The sequence below is a fragment of the Drosophila bipectinata genome, chromosome XL, assembly GCF_030179905.1.
Source record: "Drosophila bipectinata strain 14024-0381.07 chromosome XL, DbipHiC1v2, whole genome shotgun sequence".
NCBI classification, from domain to species: Eukaryota; Metazoa; Arthropoda; class Insecta; order Diptera; family Drosophilidae; genus Drosophila; species Drosophila bipectinata.
In genome coordinates this window covers 7,765,312-7,789,307 of record NC_091734.1, presented here as the reverse complement: position 1 = coordinate 7,789,307, position 23,996 = coordinate 7,765,312, and the positions used below count along the sequence as shown (strand labels likewise).

The 23,996-nt window shown below is 47.3% G+C and overlaps 1 protein-coding gene and 1 long non-coding RNA gene across 2 annotated transcripts in view; one reads left to right on the top strand and one right to left on the bottom strand.

Annotated features, from left to right (window-relative positions):
- SPR (Sex peptide receptor) overlaps nucleotides 1-14,940 on the bottom strand; it is a 38,197-nt gene extending 23,257 nt beyond the window's left edge. The window contains exons 1-2 of the mRNA XM_017235964.3: nucleotides 14,547-14,940; nucleotides 211-266 (exon numbers count right to left, since the gene is read on the bottom strand). The gene's annotated coding sequence lies outside the window, so the exon portion shown is untranslated. The remainder of the gene's footprint in view (nucleotides 1-210; nucleotides 267-14,546) is intronic.
- The window catches only part of LOC138927209 (uncharacterized), a 40,559-nt gene that overhangs the window by 5,393 nt on the left and 11,170 nt on the right, over nucleotides 1-23,996 (top strand). The gene's annotated exons all lie outside the window — the stretch shown is intronic.

Here is a 23,996-nt window from a genome sequence, read left to right as displayed (position 1 = left end):
ATTAAACAGGACTTTTACGAGCTGCCAGATGCAAAAGATGACGATTCGAGGACTTTTAAATAAGACATCGAAATGGAATTCGATTGGCAGGACACGTCATCAGCAGGCGCCATCAGAAGGTGGCAATTAAGCTGCCAAGCTGATTCAATTAGATTGGCTGCCAGGACATGAAAGGACTCTTCCTTAAAACCGTTTTGTTTCGCCCCTTACCTTGTTTCGCCTCCTTCGCAGCTTCACAGGCTAATAGTGTCCTTGGGCCCACAGAGCTGCAACAAAGAGAGAATAAACAGTTTAGTTTCGGGGCACTTGCAATCAAGGACTCGTATATCACTCATACGCCCGGTCTGCCCGCCAACTGATAAGGGCCCGAAAGCAACGACCCTCCGGTCTAATTTCTAATTTGTGCATAATTTGGGTATCCACTTGATGAATCTCCCTCCGAGTCCCATCCAAGGATTCGGGGTCGATGACTAATGTGGTCCCTCGGTTGATTTGTAATTTATTTTCGGGCCGTCCTTCCATCCCGGCTAGGAGCAAATAAATTCAAGAAGGATTCCTCGTCCGCCCGCCAGTCATTACATTTTAAATAAGGTCAACAAAATATTTTATTCTGGCCCTGCTAATTGCTACAAGCTCCGTCTACACTCAAATGCCCATAAATCCTGGCTGGGAGTCCTGCGGAAAATAAGGGTCAATGTGTGAACATGCAAAACACCAACAAAGTGCCACAAAAAAATAACAAAAGGGGAGCTCTACAAGAGAGGAGACCAAAGAACCGAGAACGGAGAATGGCGGAAAAGTCCTTCTTTGGCTAGCCACCCACACCCTTAGGTGTCCTTTTCGATGTCCTGCCTCCATTCCAAACAGTGTTAATCGGACTAAAGAGTACATATATATTTTTTTAGACGTGCCGCAAAAAAAAATTCCTGTCAGCTCTCAGCTCCTGCCAGCGGCTGACTCGGCCAGATTTTTTTTGCGGATTTTGCGCCATGTGGAATAATTGAATTAGTGTTACGGCCAAAAACTGATTCCGGGGCCAGAAAGCTGGTTGCGAGAGGTGTTGACAGATTAAATTAAACTTTTTTCATCAAGCATACGCCAGGGTGGGCATCCAGGACTGTGAAACAGCTTCCTCGACTTGCTCAAGAGTGCGCTTATTAATGAAAGTGGCAGTCGCGATTCTGCAATCAAGTTCGGAATTGGCTCCTTTGTGCTCCGCGGAGACAGTCGCCAGTCGAGTCCAGTGGCAGTTTCATTTGGAAAACTATTTAATTGGTGTCCATTCTGAAATCAGAAGAGGACTGGCTAGTCTGCTGCCTGATTTCGCTAAGCGATTCCTTAACATGAAAGTAATTGCACTTTCTTGGACCCGCGTGACATTGTTTCAAATTGAAACTGGCAACTGGCAACTGGCAGCTGGGAGATGGCAGCTGGCAGGACAGAGTCTGGCGGCAAATGAGAGAGTGGAGCTGAGACAGTCGGGACAGCAAGTCAGACAAGTGGCAGTTGCGTCAGGCAGTTGGCAGCCTGGTAGGGAAAGTGCTGTCTCCTATGGGGCAGGGGCAGGGGCAGAAGTGCATTGACACTGAGGTCCTAGGAAAATGTGCGTGCGTGTCCTGGCGACTAATGTGCAGTGGCATTCCAGGAATCAAGGGGAAGAAAAAGGTAAACAATTTGCATGAAGGCTGGCTGGGTTGGATCTCTAGGCATATTAGCCACGTTTGACCAGGCATTACTTTGACCATTTCGAATGTGTTAATAATACAATTTTGTTTGTCTGTCGACTGGCACATCCTGACGCAAGGATATCAAGAAAGTGTGCAGGAAGGGAGGGAAGGACGAGCGGAAAATTTACGATGCATGTTGCTCGGCCGCCTCAATGTCCTGGACAACGAGCGAATTTTGTGGCCTTTGTCAGACTATTTTTGAAAAGGGTTTGACATTTAAGGCACACACATACACACACATGTGTCCATATGAGTCCTTAAGGCCACACACCCATACACACAAAATGACAAAACGATGTCTAAACGAGCTCCGAACGAGCACCACAAAAAAAAAAGGAGCACATTCGGGGTAAACGTAAAATAAAATAAATAAAATAAAGCAAAATTTCATTCGAGATGGGTGGTGGGGCGCAGCTGCTCACTTTGTAGTCCTGCCCAGGAGGGAGGAGGGGGAAGGATCACTTCCTTTGGTCAGTGCTTAGCTCACACACACACACACACACATCTGCATACGCCTGACCAGCGTAGACAAAATTGAGCACTAAAACGCAAACGAAACCTTTTCTCGAAAGGAGCAAAAAAATGGAGGACAGTGGGTCGAAGGCTATTGGATGGGTTTAATATTAATCGAAGATATAGTAGGATTTTTAATAAAAATTAATAAATAATTAGAAATAGTTTGGAACTAACTTCAGACTAGAAAGACCTAGCATATAGTAGTTCTAGGTCTCTAAACTTTGCTTTCTCTCAGTACACTGTGGAACAATGTCTGGGGCCTGGGAACTTCAAAAGGAGATGCATGGGCCGAGCGTGTTATACATTCATTACACACACACTGGCACACTCGCAGACCCGCACACTCACGCACCAAAAAAAAGGTAAACGGCAATGTCGGACCTTTTTGTTAAATGTCTCAATTGATGCAAAAAAAAAATAAAAAAAAAAATGGTAAAGGAGGCGGAGGTGTAGTGCCAGAGGCTCCGTTTGATGCTTAATGTGCTTAATGTTTTATGCAGGGCAGGCCACCAGGCTACCAGGCCACGTAAAAAAACACACACACCCCACACCCAGCCAAGGCTCAAGTGCCACAAATAATACATTTTAATTTATTCATATAAAGACGAGCCCCCCAAAGTCCACTTGGCGTTATAAATGATGCCCGACCGAGTACCGAGCACCGAGTACCTAGTCCTGTATGCACACAGAGAAACTCCTAGTTTTAAAGCGGGGATTCCCAGAAGCACACACACACACACACACAAGGCTCCCACTAATGCGGCAGGACTCTTCTAATGGCTCCTTTGATTCCTTTCATTTCGTTTTCATTGCTGATTACATTATTTATTTGTGCTCGTGGGCAATCTTTTCGTCCTGCCAACCTCTCCTCTCTCTAGTAGGCGCCCCCCCTAATTTTTGGTCACGCAATCCTAGGTGATACAATGAATGGATGGTGGTCGGACGGCTAGGCATTTTTTTTTTTTTTTTTTTTGGGGCGTGCCAAGTGTGACAGCCCCAAATTACACATTTTTGAATTGAGCAATTTGTATCTCTTTGCCGGCTGCGTGGCTCCATGGCTGCTTAGTTCTGGGTCCTTTGGCAATAATGCCAATAATAACAATGGGCGCGTGTTTGTTTGTTCGCCACTTGATAAATGAGACGGCCAAGTGGGCCAAGAGTATCCTTTCTGGCTCTGTTTCTGTTTCTGTTTCTGGCCAACACCCCGCTGGAAGGTGTTAACTGTTGGTTTTTTGCCTTTGATTAAGTTGTGGGGCGTGTTCCGCCATCGCCGGCAGCTGCTGTCTTCCATCCACTTCGAGGGCGTGGCCACTACAATCTAGGTCCCTGGGGAGCGAAACTATTGGGGAGACACCTCTAGACACCCTCTGAGTTATGTTATGATAGAGGCTTAGGGATACTGTCCTCAAGGTCTAATTAATCGATGGGGGACTCGAATTTAAATTGTATCTAAAGGCCCGGCAAAAGGACGTGTCTATTCCAATCGATAATCGAGATGAAGCCATGAACGTCGCTCGCAGATGATCCTAATATGTTCATTTAATGTCTGGGCGTCATTAAGATACAGATACAAAGTTATCCGACAGATATGTGTCTGTCGATATTATTGAAGACTCAAGGGCAGCAGCTCTATTTGCCTGCGACTTTGTGCCTCGTCCTGGCACATTTTAATGGCCCCAACTTGTCGTCGTCGCTGCCACACTCGATTGTCAACGTGTCTAGTCATCAGTTTTACGCACCACTTGTTCCACACCTCACTCTCTAGGCAATGGCTCCGCCATCTCGGCCATGTCGGCTGCGATTTTGGGCTAGAGGCGGGCGGAATTTACATATTTATTTGGCTCGATTCGCCAGAAATTCGTACGCACGCATAAGGACATTAATGTCGATATAGCGACGACTACTATTCGTTACACCCAGAAAAATAGAAAGGACATTAGGAAGAGAGTGGAACACGAGCTCACCATCTTAGCCCCCAAATGCTCCAATCGCAGTGTAGAAACGAACCACTCTGCCTTCGCTGTCTAAATAAAATTGATTTTAAGTGCAATCTGCTTATCCTGTTTCTGTAACATTCGATTTGTCCTCGTTCGCCGAAAGGACCTTAATGGGCGGATAAGGCAAATTAAACAAAGAGACTCTCGATTGGCTCGAGTGCCATTTGGACGCCGCCCGTCTCCCGATTTGGCTTTCCCCTCAAAATCAATGTCCTTCGACAATGTTTAATACTCGGCACTGTGACTTTAAAAATCCAACAACTGGAGCTCCAACTCATATTTCCCAATCGGATTATGGATAATGTTTTCGTGAGCTTCTTTGCTGGAAATTCGACAAGTAGCCGCAAGCCCCGAAAGGAGCTTAAGTTTTAATGCCACCAGAGTGACCTGACTTCCTTTGGGTTTTATTAATTTTTCATCCGAGGCTTTAAAAATGGTTGCATTGCTGCCCTCAGTCTTTCATGGCCGGGCTATAAAGGATTCTCTTTGTTTACTCGCATCATTTAGGGACGTCCTGATGGTTCATTTGCATTTTCCGGTTATCCCGGCCACTTGACATTTGCCAAACTGCTGATCCTGCCCCCTCCTACTATAGTATGGCAGCTCCTGTTTTTCAGTTGCAGTTGCAGTGGCAGTGATGGAGGGGGCAGGACATACATACCTTTCCCCTAGCTCCATTTTTCGGCTATCCCAGCTCTGCTGGCAATCAGCCGGAATTGCCCTTGTAGCCACTAAAGTGGCACGCAGCGTACTGCAAGTTGCAAGTTGCTAGTTTGGAGCGCCCCTCCGACCGCGGGCAACACGCTCATTTAACAGCTCTTCCACTTGGCTTGGATGTGCGTAATTTTTCAGCTGGTTTGCTTCTGATTCTGCTTTCCGTTGTTGCAGTTGCAGATCCTTCCCAGCATTCCTGTGTCGGTTTGTTTTTTTTTTTTTTTTGCTGGCTGGCTTGCTCCCCCAAGTGTTTTCCTCTCAATTGTTTTTCATGAGTCCTGCCTGCCTGCCCCTTCCATTCCCTGTAAATGTTTTATTGTGCGGCGCTAGGGGTTGGCTTGTATTAGCGTAATTCCAGTGCTCATCTGGCTGGCGAACTGTGATTGTTGTCCCTCCAGGAACACACAGCTCGAAAATACACATCTGCCCTACCCATCCCGCCGGCAATCTTTTGAAGTTCATTAATTTTTATGCCACAACTTGGCATTACTTTGCCAGAGGGGGGAGTGCCTTAAGCTTAAACAAGAGGGGAGGCTGTGGCGTGGGAGGCCCTGCGGAATGCAAATCTCAGGTCGCTTTTGTTGCCAGCGATAATAAAAAGTATAATTCCCAGGAATTTTCATATTTATGGGCAATGGCCTCTGCCGGCGAGCTCCGACTTGCGGCGCGTGTAGCTCCTTGAGGAGAGTGTGGAGTGCAGTCTTCGTATCCGACGGATACAATGTATTCGCATACTCGCATTATACTGGTAGGGAAGCGGGGCTGGGACGCAAACTGTTGCAAAAGCGCAATAAATTGTAAAAAATATATTATCCCGGCACGAGCACTGACAGGGCAACCACGCTGCGTATGAGTGATATTCGAGGGTGGAGTAGAATAGAAGCCAGAGCAGGAGCAGGAGAAGGGGAGTCTCGTGAAAGAAGCCCAGACGGTCAGGAATACTTTTCAGAATAACATCAAATAAATAAACTTTGCCAGAAACTCTGACTGGCTTGAGTTTATGAGTTTCTCGCAGAACGAAAATAAATGCAAAGCATCGTCAGGAATGCCTTTTAAATAGTTGGAAAGGTGACACTTTAGTTGCGACAGGACTTTCTTTTCGGGGAGTGTTCTTGAAGGGCTTTTTTGGAGCCGAAATGGAAAAAGTTGAATTGAAATTAAAATTTCCTTTCAATGCCGAGAAGTGATTACATTTCGGGACTATTATGGGTAAGGGTTGGCCCTCCTTCGACCTCTGACACGTGTCCTGCGAGGCGACAAAACCCGTTTACGTGAGCGGAACTGTAACCTGAGACGGCCAGTTTCCGGGGGGTGATACCTGTCGCTCCATTACAATAAGAGCAACAATAATGAGACTGTGACAGGCGGAAGGGTGTCCGAGATGGGCGTCATGACAGAGCGTCAGAGACTGTGAGACAGTTGGGAGAAATGGCCAAGATGGCAGACAGCCCTTGGCCAAATTGAAGCTGGCAACGCTTAACAAGGCCAAATCACAGTCAATCCCGTTGGCCCGTCTGTGTGAGTCATATAACTCTCGCACGCACACTACAATGTGGGTAATATGTGGCACATTCGTATATGTCTGCTCGACAATGGCACGTTATATCATAGCGAGTGGCTGGCATTCTCCGGCTTTCATTTCGCCAGATTGCCGCTCGTCCTGCTCTGCCAGCTTGTCCTGCCTTGCCAGCTTGCTGTGCTGTTTGCCTAGGCCAAGCTCATATGCAAATTCAGTTTTGCTTTTCATAAAGCCCGCACATAAACTTTTTTATAATGCCTGCATATGCCAATGAAGAGGTCGTAACATCCATCCACATCCACATCCACATCCATAGCCACATCCACCGCCCGCCGCAGCCTCCAGCAGCGCCACCAGCAACAACACGGCCAATCAATTGCCCGCTTCAATTTTCCTCAAATTCACGTTTCTTATGTTTCCCCTCCCGGCAGGGTGCACTGCAAACAATTGGGGGCTTATTGGGAAAAACTAACAAAAAATCGATGGAGAATTTTATTTAAAGTGTTGGGCGCAGATTGGCGGTAAATTTAACCACGATTCTATTGAGATATTCCATTTGCGGATTAGATTATAAATTCCTAAGATACAGGCTTCGAAAGGGCAACTTTTTTTTGGAATTTTCAAGGAGGTCTATCAGAAAAATTCGAAAAAAATCCAAAAAATATTCGATCCTATGATTTGAATGCAGTTTTATAGAGAATCAATCTACGATTTCATAACTGTATCCCATTTAAGAATCCGATAAATATATCCCGAGATACAGCCTTCCCAAGGGACCATATTTCCGATTTTCGGGATTTCCCCATTTCGAAAGGGGGTCGAACAGAAAAACTCGAAAAAAATCCAAAAAATATTTGATCCTAAGATTTGAATGCAGTTTTATAGAGAATAGTTCCACCATTACAAAAATGTATTCCTTTTAAGGATCGGTTAAAAATTAGAGAAGATATAGCCGTTCCACTAAAAGAACCTTCTCAGTTGCACCTTACGAGCTCAGGACCTAGCTCCTTCTCAGGTATTCCTTGAATCAAATTCAATAATATCCTGCCTTAACCTTAAGCTTTTCTTCCTGTGCAACAGAACAAGTACGTGCCAAATAATTGCGGCAACTGCGTGTGTGCGTGTGTACACATGTATATTTTTTTGTGGCAACTAATTGGCGCACATAATTGTCAGAGGGTGCGGCTGTCGGAGTTGCCTGCCTGCCAGCCTGGCTCCCTAGCCCCGGGCCAACCTCAAACAAATAATTGAAGCTCTCCCCTCATAAAACTTGCCACTTTCACCGCACCCTGGTATTTGGATCTCCTTGTCCTTCCACCGAACACCACCCACCAACCACCGCCCATCCCCCACCGCCCATGGCCCAGAGCCCAAAGCCCCCACAGAAATTAATACATTGTCTGAGTGGCTGCGGTTGCTGTATTTTTGTGCTTCTGTTTACTTAAGTTACATTTTATGCTCAGTTTATGCTCGCCGGTCCTAAATGCTCGCCGTCATAACTTACTGCGGTTTTTGGGAGCTCGAATTTCAGCGTTCCGGAATGGTTATTGGTTGCATATCTATACGGACGCATCGGGCGTAACTACTCGTCCTTGCGGTGTGCTTTCTGGGGGTTTTTAATTTCAGCACCGAGCGTAAAACTAGCAAACAGCAGTGCCAGTTTACGGTCGAATGACAAAGTTGAGGAGCCGATTAAGACACTGGCCGCTGAGAGTCCAGGGCAATTATTTGATAAGATGATTAATTGATATGTGAGGGTGGGCCACTAAAATCGAAACCTCTGCGGCGTAAATCTCTCCCTTGAAGTTACCCATAAACTCAGAAACTTAAGAATCAGTATGAGCCATGCTTTACGGCTGCGGGTCCATCACTTTCAACGCCATAACTTCGACGGAGCAGCCAGCCTGATTAAGACAAGCTGCAGACTTGCCTCGAAAGTTTCTGGCTTTTAAAGGAGAGATGAGATCCTGGCGGAGGAGACTCCGCCGCATGCATGCTGGATATGGACTGGCTGGGCAAACTTTTTTATACTTTACTACACTTTAGTTACACTCAGTTGGGCCCGGGACGAGGTTGGCGGCTTTACGAGCAAATTAATAAGTTTGATAAACGCCAGGCCTTTGTGGCCCGACTCTACTGAGGCGAACTGAATAAAGGAGGTCCTGCCAAGGACCTATCGCCGCCCATTACTCTGAGCCGGGCCGGGCCGAGCCGGACCGATCCGATCAGATTTTTCGCCGAGATAGCATTAACACATTAGTGTTTGTGGACACTTGTCGAACCAGTGGCGGCGTTGGAAAATCAATGCCGTTGCCTAGCCACGCCCCTACCACGCCCTCGCCCACCGAATCCTGCCGAAAGTCACCAAGGTGTTCTCATTTGGCCGGAATCCCAACAGCCCACCTGTGCCAGCCCCCTGGGCTGTCGGTTTTTAATGAGCATTCATTATGAGGATAGGGCTGGGACGAGGACGAGGAAGCAGGGAAGCATATGGGAAATGTCCTTCGAAATGAGAGAAAATAAATTATCCTGCGTTTTGGGGAGGGTTTCTATAATATATTCATAGAAATATATATATTTTTCACAAAAGGGGGATTTAAAAACAAGAATCACAGTACTTGCCATCTGAACGTGGGCCTGAACTCCCTCTTGCAACAAAAAAGAGTATTACTTGTAAGAGCGTTCTTTTTTTTAGAAAAGTCCTCCCACAAAAAGCCAGAACAAAATGTTACACATACGCCATGTGGGCCGAAAGGCAAAAAACGAGAAGCGGGCGCCAGTTGGTGGCTGTTTTTGTGTTTTTGTGGCAGAGTCAGCAATCTCAGACCGATATTGTTTATGTTAACAGCCATTCTCTAGTCGGCGGCAACTGTGAACAGGGCCTGGGGCTTAGGCTGCAGGAGCCCAAGAGCGCAGGACATGTGCTCGCATTAGATGCCTGATACGCTAATCGCCATTAGTTACACTTGGCCAGGACGAATGCAAATCCCCTGGTCAATTCAATTAATGTCACAATGGCAGTTGACTCCACCGCCTCCACCTCTCTGGCAGGGAGTCGGAGGAGGGGCGCCAATGCAGTAATTTATGGGTAAACACACGCCCGAAGGACTCTGTCTATAAATCAAACAAGCCATCAATAAATCACAAACTGGTGACGTGCCATCAAAACATGGTCATTTGAAGGATCTGCCAGTCGCTCTGACTGCATTTATGTCACAATGTGTAATTTAGTCAAAGGACATTAGGAGCGGGAGCGGGAGGAGTGGCTGGAGGAGGACCTGAAACCAATAAACAATGCCAATTAATACTCATTTTCCAATGACAGCAATTTATTGGCGAAACACAAACACACAGGAAATGGATTTGATTTGGGAATACGCTCTCCATCTCGTCCTTTTGATTGTTTGTCCGGCTGTCCTGTCTGCAGGACAACAACTTCATAATCAAAGTGTTGGCAAAAATGTGAAACAGAAACAGGACAGACCAGAAAAAGGTCCTGTTTAAATTCCGGAGAAAAAATAAAGGCCAAATACTTTGTTAATCAAAAGTGAATTAGTGCGGAGTGGGAACATTGCTGCATAGTTCGACTTTTTCGGCCACGATTCCATGTGTATTCTGTGTCCTGGCCTGGTTTCTGACTTTCCGGCGTGGGCCAGGGCGTGGGTGTGAGCGGTGTTCTGGCCCGCGTGCATAATCAGTAATTTGATTAAATAAATGATTAAATAAAATTGATGGATTGGCAGAGCAGACGCAGAGGCTAGCCGCAAACACCTTTTTTCCCAACCGCAGAAACACAGAAACGCCCGCTTCTCTTCCGTCATTAATTTCTTTTGCCATTTTATTTATTTATTTTTTTTTTTTGTGTTTTATCTCTTGCGCCACATTTTTTTTTTTTTTGCCAGAACATTGATTAATTCGATTGTTGATTCAATTAATTTGTCCGTCATGGCCGAAATGCGTAAGCGCCGAGCATGGCCTCTGGAAGCTCACCGCCGCCTGGGCCTTGCCTCGGAATCTCCGTCTAATGAAGTGCTAATTAGAGGCCACCGACGAATATGAATTATGGTCTCTGGCCACGCCTGGAAGTCAAGTGGAAGTGCCTGGACGTTCCGGGTCAGGGCACAGCTTCCTGCAAAGGCCTAATCCACAATCCTTTCACAATTTGCAGGAAAATGCCAGTTTTATTCGCCGACCACACGTGCATGCAACTCATGGTGATTGATTGCCTCCGACTCTGGACTGCCTTTGTCTTGTCCTTACAGAGCGCCCGGCCTTCCAAGGACTAAACTTACCATCTCTAAATGAATATTACATTTGATTTGCTTTCATATTTCATGCAAATTAAGTGGGCTTTGTGCTCTGTTCTGGAAGCCTGCACTCAGCCTGATTAAAACTAAATAGGATTTGCTTTCAAGCGCATCATCCGAGGATAGAACTGCCGCAGTCAGTTTAATTATTGAATCTTATATTTCGACAATGGAATTACGAGAATCAACACTCTGCAGCTACTGATGGAAAATTACCAGAAAGCCCATTGTTCTCAGAGCCTAACCTTTCCTGCCAAGCGCCATAAGTGTGTGGAGAAGAAGGGGCCCTGGAGAAACCGCAACGCCTCGGCCTTGCCCCCAGTCCTCGGTTCCAGTATCCACACACCCACAGGAAAACGGAACGGTCTCAGTGGCAATCTCAATCTCAGTTCCACTCGCAGCCGCAGACTGTGAAATGCCGAGACGAGAAAGGAAACCCTGGGACCTGTTGCCAAAGGATCCGTCCGCAAACCACATGGCGCAGGATGACTAGCCGGGGCTCATGGCTCGTGGCTCCTTGCTGAAGGCTCAAGGCTCAGGGGCTTCCTCTCCTGCATTGTTTGGGGCCTCATCAAAAGGAAAAGCCACTCCCACAGACGTTTTTTTCACTCGGCTGATGTTTTCTTTTCATTGGCATTTGGTGAGCCGTGTAATAATTGCTACTCTGAGTACCTACAAGGATGCTGAGGTCCTGTATGTTCAACTTTGTTGTGAAAGTGCCGGATACATTGAACATTTTTCTGCAGACTCCTCATTGAACTTCAAGCCTATAGGCTTTAATCGTCTAAAGTTGAGGAACAGAGACCCCTTTTTTTGTCAGTGCACCCGTCGAGGTATACAATTAGCCGAAGGGAACAAAGAAAGTTGGCTCCACTGGCAAGGATTTCCTGGTATTTATTTTGAGAAACACTTTCCCTTTTCGAGGGCGGATTCGAGACATATGTCCTCACGGAAGGTCCCTCCCCTCCCCAGCTCCGAGTATTTTTTCCCCTGCCAGGATACTTTGATGTCAATGAACCTGATCGGGAGGGGCTGTCGAGGTGGCGCTTCCCTATGACAGCATCGATGTTGTTTACATATTCCAACCCCCGCCGCCCAGCCCTGGAGCTCTTCCGGAATGTGCCACTCCCATCGGCGCCTCCCTGCACGCGCTGCTCAGTTTTCGGCGACACTAAATCTAAATTCAATATGTTGTCGGTTTAACATATTTCATCTCAAGCTTTGGCTCTGTCCTGGCACTGGCACTGGCTATGTCCTGGCCGTGCTTCGTTTGCATAGTGCCAGTGTGTGCGAGCACTTTTGTGCGTAGCTGTGGGCAAACAACGTGTTGTGCCAATATTTGCCAGGCCCACAGGCCCTCTTATGCAAAAAACAAAACACCAGGACAGGACGACAAAAGATGGAAGAGCCCAAATCGGAGAAATAAAAAACTGACCGACGATAAATTATTGAAATTACATATTGCCTTTTTTCGGGCCTCTCGTGTTTGCCGAGGAATTAAATTTGGGCGATTGTATTACCAAGGCTAACCAAAAAGCTGACCAAAGCTGACCAAGGCGGTCTAATGTTACAATCGGCCGCAGGACTAACGTCCTGCCGACTGGTAATGAGATCACAAAGTTGATTTTGATTGAGTTTGTCTTTGAGTTTGGGATCTCGGGCTCAGGCTCAGTTTAAATTGGTTTCGGCCTTGATTTGCTTGCCGACTGTCGAGGTGAGGTGCTCCACGCTGTTTGGCTTATGAAAGGGATTATGGCCAGAGTCCTCTGGCCATTAGTGTGCAAATATTTGGGAGTTCAATACTGGCATTCGGTACGGAAGTGTGAGCCATTGAAGTCCCAAAAGAAGGCAAAGCCCGGGGGCTGCAAAAACTTTTGGTTGTAAAGCATTTAAAAAATTAATTGTTGCCCTTTGCGGGTCGGACCGATAAACCTTTCAGCGGCGCCCATAAACAACATCAAAAGGACTCCGACAAGGAGTCATTAAAATCGTGATTAGCACAGGAGCCACAGGTGCCATTAAGTGGCCCAAAGACCCAGGAGTCCAACAGTCCGCCAGAAGCCAGAGGCCGAAAGCCAGAAGTGGAAAGTAGCGGCAACCATGGCGGGAAAAAATCCGCCAGGATCAGAGAAGCTTTGTTTGTTTGCCGGTCGACTGGCTACAATTTTAGCTGCCCGACCGGGTACAAGCGGTAAAAAAAAACTGGCCAACAGCAAATAAGCCAGCTGAGCGACCGCAAACGGGCCTCTCCTAATGTTTTTCTTTCAATAATTCGTGCACGGCGGAGCCTGGCCCCAAAAAAAAAAAACATTCAATATGCTGCGGTCGGGCTGGACAAAGGACCTCCGAAAGGGTTCTAGCCATTTGCCTTTGTGCGTGCTGCACTTCTCCTTGACTTCTTTTTTTGTCAAATTTGCGACCCGGCTGTTGCTTTTTATGCTTCTTTTTTTTTGTGGCCCAGTCCTGGTCGGTTCTGTTTGGTTTGCAACCGCAATGGCTCTGGTTTTTTTTTTTTTTTTTTTGTGTTTCGACCGGCCGCGGCCACAGGTCAGAACTCAAAAGGTTTTCCATGTTTTACGCCATTTATTCGGGGACCCATATGCCCTCTGAATGCCATCCAGCCTGCCGGCTTGCCTGCCTGCCTGAGCCCTGATAAGTATTTGCAATTTGGTGCAGCGCCAATGAAAATCGATTTCATGTCGGCTTAATTATGTGGAAAAAATGCTCATATATAATTAACAAAGGACCAGTTGCCAGTCGGGGTTTTTATGAGGGCTGGCAGCGCCTATTTCAGCTGGAGAGCGATAAGCTTGACACATCCTTGGTATGGAATGTCCAGAGTCTAGAGACTGCGGCAATCGCTCCATTAAAGCCAATGGGTGCTGATGCTGCAACCTCGCTGGATCGCCGGAGAATCAAATTAATTCACTGGCGGGGCAGCAGTCTTCCAATTCTACCGTTGAATGCCCCCCAGTGGACGTGGACCTAATCGCATTCTCAGCTAAGTGCATTAAGTATAATTTTAATAGGTTTCTGACTCGGACTGAGACTGAGACTGGGACTGGCAGTCTGATAATTGCCAGTTGTCGTAGTTGCTGGCCATTGTCGCCCTCGAAAATCGATGCCCTGCCGCGGGGTAACTGGTGGCTGGCGTCCTGGCCAGCATCCTGTCATGTGAAAGCGCACTTTCGACAGTTACTTCGCCAGCACTACTTCCCAGGCACACGGACAGAAAAAACACAGAAAAAACTTCGGAGCAAAGTCAAGGCAAAGTGCAAGTTTACTGCCTGACAAGTTTTCAAACTGCAAGTTGCCGAGTTTTATTCTCATTTCTTATGTTTCTGTTATATCAATTTTGCTCGCCGCTGCTCTGGTTTTTTATTTTATGCAACTTTAAGCTGTTTGTGCAGGAAGTTCGCCCCGGACGAGATCCGCAAACTTTTCCCAGGAAGTCCCGCCAAGGAGTTTGGCTTTCCAATATCTCAGCTCTGCGCTCTGAGCTCCCAGAGCTCTGGATGGAATTCTTTAATAACATCTGATGGATGGACTTCAAAGCCACAACAATTATCCTTCCGAACACAACCGAACTGATTTCGGAAGGATATACATATCTGAGGAAGAACTCCTTTTGAAATTCTTGAAAACTTTCACTTTCTCTGGCCAGGCCAACAAAATACATTTCAATACGGGACTCCCGCCATGAGTCCCGGGATCTTTCAAAAATTAAAAAAAAAACACAATAATAACAGAAGCACACTGTATTTACCTGAGAAATTCCTGGCGTTCACAAAAATCACTTTTGGTCGCAGTTTTCGGTTCAAAAGTTTTTCAGATTTTCTCGCTTGGTTTTTCGGGCAAAAGTCACACAAACAAAAATGTTGAAAAAAATGTATTTCGGAATGGGATTGGGAACTTTGTGTGTTGTTTTATGTTTCCTGGTTTGTTGAAAAGTTTTTTGCACATTTCCCTACGTATTTATTTTCTTTTTTTTTTTTTTTTTTTTTTTACGTATTTCTATACTTCTTCAGATGGCCGGAATCCGAAATGTGAAATATCGAAACGGATTCCGATCTAATGCCACCACGGTTCTGAGGCTGTTTTGGCTATCAGTTTTTTCGGCTGTCAGTTCTTGGCTCTTGGCTGGGGCTGTGTTCGCCTTAAAAAACCCGCAACGACTGAATCAAAACAAACAAATTTCTTTGGTTTTATTCGAAAAAGTTTCCTCTGGTGTTGGCGGATATTTGACTGCCAACGTGTCGGGGGAGCTCGGAAAAGCGAGGCTGTCGTCGGCCGAGCCGTCGTGGCAAGCGGCTGTGTCCGGCCCCAGAGTGTTCCCAACTGCTTTTATCCGGCCACATGTTATCCGACTTATCCGCGGGCCATCTTATCCGTGCGTCTGCGCAGTACTGGACTCCGGAGTTTTTTGTTTACATGGCCCCGGCCTGCCCTATGCCCTCTACCCTCTACCCACTCCCGGCCCAGTGCTGCTTTTGTTTAAACGTTTTTTAATCTCTTAGCACCGCGCTTTGTTTTGACTGCTCTCAGCTGTTTTACATCCAGCCAAGGTGTTTGACACTTTGCCGCAGCCCTCCATGCCGCCCACATCCTGCCTGCCAGCCAGCCAGCTACGAACGCATCTTCATCCTAGAGAACTTACTCAATCACCAGACGACAGGATTGCGCTTCCAGTTCTCGACAAGCCGAACAGGCGATACTCTGGGCCCTGCTCTGTAGAGGTCTTGGTATCCGAGAAGGACTACACCCATTGGCAGGGCATCGGTGAAATTTGTTTTATGATTTAAGCTATGCGGTTGCCATTTTATGTTGGCGGTGCGGCATTTGGTCATTGACTTGCCAGCTAGAATGCGAAAAGTCATTAACTTTTATGTATCTGTGCTGTGAGTCCGGGGGAGCCTGTGGAAATGCAATTTCCTTATCAGCTTCGGCTGCCATTTATGGCGGGTATCGTCATCTAATATCCAGCCATCTAGTCATCTGGCTGGTCGCCGGTCTCCGGTCTCCATTGAACTCTGATTCGATTTGGAGGATGATTGATTCTTTGTTGCCAACAATTAGAAGCTCAAGTCGCAAGCCTCTCTCCTGTTCGGTATTAAACAAAAGGAAGTATCTGAATCAGAGTCTGAAGCTGGCGTTGCTTTGGTTTCGAGCCACTTGAGTCGCTCAGCCACTCGATTAGATTCCAGAATCCCCGGCAGTATCGAAGCCAGGGCCATTGTGTCTCGTTTATGAGTGGCCACTGCCCGGAATCAATAAGCCCAGCACTGAGCGATGGCTTGAGAGATAGATGTTGTAAGGGATACTGTAAGGTCCTTGCACAAGCTAATCCTTTTGCACAGTGTAGGACTAAGCCAACATATTGAATCCGAAACGCATGAACTATCCGTACTTGAAGCAACATTTCTTATTAATCAAAACGGCAACTGAAGCCTTTCGTCCGGGCATTTGAAGGGGACTTTTCCGTATCCGTATCCGTATCCGCATTCACATCCGTATCTGTCTCCAGCCACTGCTCCGACCGTAACTTTAACAGCCCTTGGCACGTCTGTCAGCTCCCACTGCCATCCAGAGTCCTGATTTACTGATTCCGCCCCAGGAGCAGCCCGCACACACGCTTTTGAAATGCAAAGCGACTGTCTCCGCACAGTTGCCTCACAGTTGCCTCAAAGTTGCAGTCACTGTCACAGTTTCGGCTTCAGCTCCAGCTCCAGCTCCGGTTCCGGTGCAGTTGCAGTTGCAGGTCTGGGAGTCTGGTGCTGGTTGGTGGCATTATAATTGCATTTTTGAGCCCCAACGCCCAGGGCACTAGAAACCAAACCGAGTCCGAAGTCGCAACGGATCAGCATTGCAGTAGGGGAGAGGCCCAAAAAAAAGTGGCACGGAGGACGAAAGATGAAAGGCTGCCGGTGGCAAGTGTGGCGACTAAGAAGTGCCTCGGGCGTGGCAGCAAATGGGAAGCAACTGATTGATTTCAACAAAGGAGTGCATTTGGTTAGAGGCTGGTGAGTACTCCTTTGTCTGCGGAAGGACAAAGCCTGGCTTGATCACTTTCCGAGATATCCTTAATGAATCCATATCCCCTTCCTCCAAGCCCAAAGGACAAAGTGCCTGCGCAGCTCACATACTCGCAGCTGGTGCCTCTGAAGGGTAAGATGGAGAATTCAATTTCAAAGAATTCGGTCAGCAGCACTCCGAGTGATTGATATGCCCGGGGCTCCATGCGAGCATGTCCATAAAATGCCAGTGATTCTGGCAGGATCTGAGAACTAAGGATTCTGGGAATCTGGCCTCCATGGAGCTTCTCTCAAATCTGGCAAGGTGGCGGCATAATCCGATTTGAAAGGCGAGCACAGCCCACTCGAGCGGACATGAATCGCTTCAGTGCGCCGCAATCTGCATTGTTCGGAGGCTCCAAGGAGCATCCTTTCACTCGAAAGCCGCTGTCAAGTGTGGAATCCACTCGTCGAATCCCGCGAAAGCCCATAAGCAGGCCGATCAGGCCATGCAATTCGAATTTAAATGCCACCGATTAATGTTTATTTGCCAGGCAGGCTGGCAGGCGGACAGGCAGGCAGGCTGTGTCCCTCCAGGCTCGGCTCTTTTCATTAATAACGTCATCGTTATCCTGCCAGCAATTATCATCAGCTTGGGCTTATTTATCGGCCAGAAGCACTTAAACGCACGCCATCCTTGCGAAGTCCCGGCATCGATACAGAGACACTTCCGATATTCATGAAAATTTTAATTTTAATTTTAATTTTAATTTTAATTGTTATTGCTGCACGGCACACGGCATTCAAATGAAAACTGATTAAAGTTTAAGCCTTCATGTGCATATGCTTGCACTGTTCCGGATATGGGATATGCCTTCAAAGGCCTCCTCCAATCCTTCCATCAGATGTATCCATTTCTGATCTGCTTCCAGCTCCCAGCCAGTCGCCCCGGATGTGGCTTTGTCGAATCGACTCAATCGTTTGTTTTGGACGGCCTAAGCCCTGCCGTCTCGCTTCCGGCCCTGGCAGTCGCCATTCGTCTTGGGAAGCCCCACCAGGCGGCGCTTCACACACGCGTGTGTGTCTATAAATAAAGGATATTACCTGTTTTCGAGCATTTCATCTCATCGATGTTGCTTTTTAACTTGTAAGGTAGTGGGTAGGGGTGGTGGGCACCCCTTTGAGTCAGGTTGAGTGGCTTGTGTTGTCTATTTCCAATTTTTCAGCCAAGGACCCGGTCTTTGAAGGATATAAATGGAAATCCTTGAATGCCTCGAGTGTGGGAGAAAGATGTTACCCTTTATAGGCGTTGGGCCTTTCCGCTACACTCTTATTATCGATTTGCATTATTGGAACATCCTCAAGATACATCCTGAGACACTCTCACATGTTCTGAATCGAGTGACTTTGGTGCTTAGTCATTTTAATTGTTGGGTATTCCACGGAGAGGCTTTCCCCACCACGACTCTCTTTACTTTATATATTTTTATGCCACAACCGGAGCCGGAGCCAGAGCCAGCGGCGGAAGTGGCAGAACATCACCCACAATGCGTGTGCTTGTCGTATTGGTATTTCTTTGACAACCAACAAACAAGTCCCCCCCTCCCAGGACACCACTCCTCGGGGCACTTTCGGAGGTGTACGCATTGCTGTGTGCGTTGCAAATTGAATTCAACATATTTGCTTTAAATGCCTTTTTATCCCCTTCGATGTGGTACCCTCCCTCGCCGGGTGTTATGGGCCCAAGGACGGCAGTTATTACTGAGCTTGGGAGACTGATGGGTGGTGCTGGGTACTACCCATTCGACTGCTGGGAAACCCTTTCCAGGACTCCAGTTTGCTTGTCTTTCATTTGCATAGGTGATGTGTGTGGTGGTCCTGGATGCTCGCCGAAACCACCTGCCATGTCCTCCTCTCCCAGGACCTCCCGGACCCCTCCCGTCTTGAGCACGTAGCTGGTGCTGGCAGTGTGGTTGCCGGCTAGTGTGGGAAAGATTAGCGCTTAAATCATGATTACCGCAGCAGTGGCAGTAATTAGGAGGCACTAACCGCAGGGGGGGCTAAGGAGGTCTGCGAAGGTGACAAGGACGAGTGGGCGGCGGGTGGCAGGGCGACACTACAGTGGGTTATAAATACTCTCAAGATTGCAGTCTGCCTTCCCCCCTCCAGCCACAAGTAAATTCCTTCCCCCCTGGCAGGAGGGTGGGGCGGTGAACGATGCCAGCAATTTGCTATTACTTATCTCGGTTATTGTTATGTGTGTGGGCGCCTTGTTATGCATTTGCTTATGCTGGGTGCTTGCCAATAGATATACATCCCACAGAGGGCCACAATAGCACTCCACATGGGACTCTCGTCCTGCCCTCCCCACACACACATACACACATTACAACGATGGGAATGCCAGGCGTGTACTGTTCTCCTTCGATTCCATATAATATCCCCCCTGCTGGGCACAAAACACCCCCTGAAAATGCAGCTTTGTGGTCAGAAGAGGCCATCCAGAGTCCAGAATGAAAGTGCCAGTGCGTTGGAGATTATTATTGTTTCTCGAAATATTCCAATTCCGATTCCAACACAACATTCCGGCCAATTAGCCAAGCTGACGATGAAACAAAACGCTGGCCAGTGCATAATTCAAGCTCCTGGATGGACAGAGGATGGCAACAACTTTTTTAATTATTCATAATTCAGCAACTATCGCACACAGTTAGCTCCACAAAGGCCGCACCGGGCGGGTGTATCTCGCAAATTAATTAGACCAGCGGAGGAGTTAAAAGTTTGCCGTCCAGGGGCCCCGAGGCGGAAAAAAAGAACGCAGCCAGCCAAGTTAACGCGAGCTTGTAACTCATCCCGGAATATAATGGAGCGAGGTCCGGCGGATAATTGAATAGACGCACCAGGCCACCAGGACCACCAGTACCACCAGGTCAGCAGCCATCAGCCAGCGAGCTTGGCTAAAATCATGTAAAATGCGGCTTTGACGGGCCACGCATAACGTCCTCCATGGGATGCATATAACGCATACGCCGCGTATGCAACTGGAAACTGTGGCTGCTCGCGGAGGGCAAATTTCATTAGGGGTGGGCTGCCACCATCCCACCACCCTCAACGCCGACCCTGCTGCTGCCCCCGCCAATCAACACTACTCGCCATAAGCCATAAGCAGCGGTTGGCGTCGCGCATGGCAACTTGCAGCAAAAAAGGCGGCTGACAGACTGCCTGACAGATTTCTTTTTAGACGAGGTCGTGGGCAGGATGTAGGGGGCAGGCCGACCACCTGCCACGAGCAACCTTTTTATGGACTCGATACCCCGTAGCAGAAGAGGACCCAAGCTTGGGGGATATTAGACTGTAGACTACTTGCTAGAAATACTCTTAAAAAAAAGCCTTGATCTGTCCTTAAAGTGGGTCCTTTATTCTTAAAGTCTTCGGTTTAAACAAGAGTCTCCTCCAGGTCGACTCCCTACTTACCTTCCACTGATATTTTGATTCTTTCATGTTGCCACATGCGTCTAGCGATTTTAATTGAAAAATTACTTAGTCCTCCGGCTGCGAGCGCGATATCCTTGGCGGTGGCCCTGCTCTAGGGATGCCGTTGGGGTATGCGAATATGCAGAATATTACCCTCAACGGCTTATGGGCGAAATTAAAAGCATTAATCTCGAGATTATTTCAATATTAGCGGGCATAATTGTCTGATTAAGTTGATGCTCCGCCCATTACCTTATACCGCCCAGCCCAGCCCCTTCGATTGCCGCCTCTGGCTGGCAAGCAGTCCTTTGGCTGGCAACACGGCGTATGTGTAATGTAATTTGGCAGCCTTTGCCAACTGCTGTGGATTTCGCTTTGGAAAGCCCGTTTCAAAAGCCTGTTCATGTCGGCAATTAGCACGTCTCGTTCAGTTTTTGGTCTGCTGGCTTCGGTTCCTTTGTGTCTTCTGTTCCTACTGGCTGCCGATCAGCCAAGATGCGTTTCAGGTCCTAATAGGTCCCAGTGCCAAGACTTAGCGACTGGATGGGCAATTGTGTTCCCCATTTGGCACTACAATTAAATCAGCTGCCGGGGCTGTCACTTTTCGTCATTTCCCACTCTGTCCTTTGTTATCGCTTTACAGGATAATTAGCATTACAAAGTTACCCCGTTCTCTCCTCAGCACTCAGGACTCAGTCCTATTAGACCAAGTCCCAACCCAAGTCCTAGGTCTATTAAAAAGTTGCTTGTATTCTTTCCGAGGCAGCTCCTTTCAGGAGCCTAATTACGGAGAACAATTGAATAACGAGAAACAGATTTTCGTGACTTCTGAAGGGCTGTAGAGTATGTAGTGCAGGGCTCGGTGTGGGATTTCTAAGCGAGTAGTACAAGCAGCTTATCGTGTTATATTCCCCACGCGTAGCATCAAATAATTATTTAATTAATTTATGGAAAGCAACATATTGTGTCTCCAGCTCTCGACCAGAGCTCGGTTAGTGGCAACTTCAAACACTTGCTCCGTCTAGTCCCGGTCATAATTAAAAGCGATTCCCTTTGTTTTTGGGAGGCCATTCGAAAAAATGGGCAAACAAGAAAGAAAGAAAGAAAAGGGCCACCGCATAGATGAGAGTCTACTGGAAAAGTAGAAAGTGGAATAATAAGTTAATGTTTTAAGCGGCTTGTCAAGCCATGACCTTGGACCGGCAGCACAAATAAAAGCAAAATAATGGCAAAAAATAAGCATTTTGTGCAGCCTTCTCATTACAATTTAATGCGCTTTGCTCAACAGCTTAGTAAAGATTTAAATGGCGACAGGACTCGAGACTCAGGGCTAGGGACTCGGTGCTCGGGACACAGGACTCTGGGCCAGTCGGCCATTAAAACGATTTAGTTAATTAACATGCCATCTGAGTGGCTCGGTATGTGGCACTGAGCTCATTGTAAATGCAGGGAATCGATTTCAAGTCCTCCATCCCCTCATACACTTATGTCCTTGTGATTCCCTATTTATTTTTATTCTTGCCCCCCCTGCCAGGCGAATTTGCAATCAGAGTTAGGAGCTCCACTTGTCTGGCAGTCTTCCAATGTTTATGCGGCCAATTAGTTGCAGTTGGACCTCTTCCGCTGGCTTTCCACCGCCTTTGTTGTGCTCGGAGTGGCTTTTCATTGCAGTTTTCCTCCAACAATGGGTTATGCTCTTTCAGTTCGTTTGTCCTACTTGTGGAACGAGCTTTGATTTCGGCCATCAATTAGGTCTTAGTGCCTCATCAGACCTGGCCATAAATAGACTCCAAGGTGGATAAGATTCTGGATTCAATTAAAGACCAGAGAAGCCGGCCGCAAACAAATCGGAAATCGATACAATCTCAACCGCACATATCGATGGCCTGCACTCTATATATGTATATATGGTATGTGGCACAAGTAGAGTGAGGCACGTGATTGATGTTTAGCATTTGACCCGCAGGGGGAGGTGGTGATGGCGTGTCCTGGTTTCCAAGTGCAGCGTTCTTTATGTCATGCATAAATTACGACCTAGAGGCACTGCAACAGCCCACTTTCCCCCATCTTTCCCCGAGAGTGTAAAGGATGTGGCGGAAAACTGTTGCTCCTTGGCAGGGGCAGGACTCCTGCAGTTGTCAAGATAAGACAAGCGGCTTATTGTCGCATCGGAGTACCAGCAAAGGACAATTTATAAGCTCCTTTAGCTAAGCCCAGTTCAGCTAAGAGGCTCTACAAAGTGCAGGAGCATATGTGGTGTATCGGACAACTCCATTCAGAGTGTGGCATGGTTGTGGTTCGAAACCATTAACCTACAATTACTCCCCGTACCTGAACCACTCCCCACCCAGAGTAATGAGGCCACCGCACTGCAACCGCAAACGATAAAAACGAGCCACTGAATGGGGCGCTGGGTTTAATTAAAACTGAGTTTCTTTCATTGCCAATCAAGCGGGGGGAGCACCGGCGCAGATCATTCAATGCGTCACTATTATTGGACTCTCAGATCGAACTAGACATATGTATCCCCGGGCCAGCCTCCCTTGACCCTCGACGCGTTCTATTTATTTTCATTTAATTTTTTTTTTTTTTTTTGGGGGGGTGGCAGCGTTAATTACGTCGTGCTGACAGGCGGGCCTGCAGCCGTGGGTGGCTGATTGGGGAGCGGGGAGTATTTGTATTGACGGAAAATTAAACAGTTTTAATTACAATCGGGCAGCAGCCCCCGAAGCCCCCGGCCGAGGCATAAACAATAAGCTGTCCCGTCGATGGACAGACAAGCACTCAATAAGAGAGAGGTACAGTGAGGCCTGCCGACAGGAGCTTTTAATTATTTTAAAAGGCCACTCGACACTTGATAATTATGTAATCAGTTCCTTTTGTTTGCTGCGACAGACCCTCGGGGAATTTCTTGGTTTTCTTTTATTTTTTTATGGCCACTGCAGTTGATTAACGTAGTCCATGAGTCCATGTCATAAGCAAACACCATTACACGCCGGAACACGCTGTCTGTGCAACTTAATTTTTCATTTATGTGGCAAATGGCCTGTGCACTGATTTCGCCTTAATCCATTTATCCAACGTCAAAGGGTAAATCGTTCGACTCGAATCGCTTCGCTGGAAAAGGAAACGATGGCAGAGGACAGATGGCAGGGCATTGGAGGGCAGAGGTCTTTGATGTTTTGTTGCATGGCTGCAAGTGGCAATCAATATCTAATGAAATCAAAACTGGCAGAAATCATTTGCAGGCCAGGAAGCGCATCAAGACGACAGCCCAACTACTAAAGTAAATGCTTGGAAAATAAAATAACAAGTTGCCAGTTAATTTAACAGGCCAAGTCTGGCCGAGAATGGAAAGCAAACTTTGACAATGCCAGTTCCGATTGGGGGGGAGGCATCGAGTGCGGTTCGATTTCGAATGCCGGCCATGTCGGAGGGCCATTTAATGTGCTCGAATGCGCCGAGTGATGCCTCCATGCCTGGACTCTGTTGGAAGAAACAATCGAAAAGCGATTGGCCAGGGCAATAAAAGCCATTAAAAAGTACATTAAAAGAGCTCTGGTCCGGTTGCAGTGCCCCGCAAAGGGAATATTTAGAAAACAATTTGCTCATCAGATATAGTCGGATACTTGTGCGAATCAGAAGCGATTAAACTGGCATTTAGGTTGACTGATGGGGTAAACAAGTCCGGTCGGCTCCGGCCTGCAAGATATCATTTAAATGGCGGCGCT